The 2,731-nt window shown below is 32.9% G+C and overlaps 1 long non-coding RNA gene across 1 annotated transcript; it reads left to right on the forward strand.

The window, feature by feature from the left end:
* Nucleotides 1–535: 535 nt before the first annotated feature.
* On the forward strand, nucleotides 536–2,093 carry LOC106964740 (uncharacterized). The gene is made up of 2 exons (XR_001428493.1): nucleotides 536–622; nucleotides 1,233–2,093. It is a non-coding gene; the product is annotated as an uncharacterized LOC106964740 (long non-coding RNA).
* Nucleotides 2,094–2,731: the final 638 nt, after the last annotated feature.

Below are 2,731 nucleotides of genomic sequence, written 5' to 3' on the forward strand. Positions count from 1 at the left end.
AAAAAAAAAAAAAAAAAAAAAAAAAAAAAAAAAAATATATATATATATATATATATATATATATATATATATATATATATATATATATATATTGAAAAATGCAAAGAATAATACAAGTTAAAGTCACTGCTAACACTGAGAAGAAGACGTTTTATTTCTATAGCACTTTTTGGCAATAAGGCAGTTCAAAGTGAGAAATGTTGTATTATGCTTTTATTTTTGTTCACATTTTTTTTAACAAACTGTAAAGCTTTGAAAAACATTTCTGGTACATAATTCTATTAGGTAACATAAGTTACGAAATAAACACAAAGAAATTCTAAATGCCTACATAGTGATTGTGTTTGAACATCTGGCTAGAATCAACAGCACATATTAGCTCACATCTGCCTTCTTTTACTCTGGCCTTATTCTACATTGAATTTGATTCTACTAATAATTTTGTCATGATAATATCTATTCATTCAAACATGTATTCTTCTGTTTGTTTTTCTTTGTGACTGTTTATCAGTGGACCGAAGTCTGAAGAGACGTCAAGTGAAACCACTAGCTGCCTCTCTCTTGGATGCCTTGGACTATGACAGTTCAGATGATAGTGACTTTGAAGTGGAGGACGCATCAGGTAAAAATGATTGTGGCAATTTCTAAGAAACAAATCAACCCTAGAGTTTGGCTAACTCATGCCTTTTCCAGCTATATCGAGTGAAGGAGCTACTTTGGTTGCTGGTAGTGCACACCTACTTAGCTCCCACATGTTTCATTTCTTCAGGTCTGATATTATGTCTACTGCATGTCTGTCAAGTCCAATGCTTAGTAATTGCATTTCTTCAATTTCAACCAGTTTGTAGATTCCATCTCTACATCTAGTTCCACCAATCAGATAATTTTGGACACAAACTAAATTAATTTTGTAGCATTTTAAGCAGTTTCTGAGTTTGCTTAATAAGCTAGACAGCACCTAGTTATTCAGGACTATGACAGCTGGTTGAACTTATTGAGTGAAAAGTAGCCCAATGTTCTAGGGTTTCAGATTAATAAAATAAATAAGAGTTCCAATGTCTCCACACTCACATATTTTTAAAGCAGAAATTTCATACTCCTTCTTTCCAGATGGAAACCATCTTTCCACAGAGGTTATTTGTTGTAAAGCTTTTTGAATCCTTGCTAATTGAAATTCTCAGTTGTAAGGAAGTGCAGGACAGCAGTAGAAAACAATAACTGTGTTTTAACAGGAAGAAACCGCAAGCAGAATCAGACTCAGGATAGGCAGGCCTCGAGTGACAGGATTGTGAGATCTGAAATCAGACGGACAAACGCCTGTGCTGTTGTATTACCAAAATGTTTGTTTTTTTTTTGTTTTCTTTATTATCTTTATAATACTCGTTGCCTGTTGTGTTTGAAGATGTGTCTATATGAATGGTTGATTGCTTCTTGGTTGCTTGTGGATTGATTTTTTGGAGAAGGGTTACACTATATGAGATTATTTTTTCTTCAAACTGCTCCTTTACATTCAAAACTTTAGTTTTAGCTGTTGACACATGACATGTTCATTTTAAACTGTAATTGAAAAAATAAGGCATAAACAAACAAAAAAACCCAAAAACAAGTAAAGAATTAAGACAAGTCAGTAAATATGAAAACTTACCATTATCATTTATTATCGCATTAAAAGCATAGAGGCTCTTCCAGCAGTATGGGCCCATGGCAGGATAACAAAATGTTGCAAATGTCATAATTACAAAGTACACTATACTGAATACATTTGTAATTTTAAATAAAAAAAATCCCTCTTTCAGATTACAGTTTCCAACCTCATCTTGTAGGATACAGTCTAATCCTTCTCCAGATCCACAGAACACATGCAGACCAAAGAAGCAACCTCTGACCTCTGTCATACAGCCTGCTATCATACAATACATTCCTGCACATAAGTGTGTTTTTCAATTGTCTTTTGTATTTACATAAAACCAGTTTTTTAGTCAATGATGATTGAAAGAGATTAAGTTGAATGTCTAAAACAAAGATTTGTGATTTACAATCTGACTTTTTGAAATATGTACATTTTAATTCCATTAAAATTAGACTATTCTAAGTATTTCTTTGAGTCATTATGAAATTAAGAAATACTAAGCATGAAGTCAAGTTTTGTTTCTGTTAAAATAACACATTATCTTCAGTCTATCATTACCTAAATATAATGCATGTTTTAAATTTAACTTGAATAATTCTTGTCTAAAACAAGAATTAATCGTCCAGCATGATTTTATAACACAGCTTAATGATATGAAGGACAAGCCTTCAAAAGAGCTAGTTTAAATGAACAGTTGCAGTACAATTTGTCATTAATTCCTAATTTGAGTTGTTTCTGTCCCATCTAAATGTCCAGATGCTCTGTTGTTGGCAGCAACAGTGTACTTAGTGGTTTGTAAAATGCTTTTGGACTAAACCATTTCAGGTAATCTCTGTTCTCTGTGGTGGCTGACGCACGCTATGGGAGGCAAAATACTTAATGATGAAAATGGTTTCCTTTTGGACATTTTTACTGTCACCAGTCAACCTTTTAAGACTGGACTTTTTACCGTACCTAATCATAAATCAAAGTCACTGAATTCATGGATTCTCTACATTCTGGAGCTACATTTATTCTAACTGACCATAAAAATTGTGTAACAGACAAATACATCCTGTACTAGAGGTGTGCCAATCGATCGGCCACCGATCATAATCGGCC

The sequence above is a fragment of the Poecilia latipinna genome, unplaced genomic scaffold, assembly GCF_001443285.1.
Source record: "Poecilia latipinna isolate Pla-1442-1.1 unplaced genomic scaffold, P_latipinna-1.0 Scaffold1712, whole genome shotgun sequence".
In the NCBI taxonomy this organism is placed as follows: Eukaryota; Metazoa; Chordata; class Actinopteri; order Cyprinodontiformes; family Poeciliidae; genus Poecilia; species Poecilia latipinna.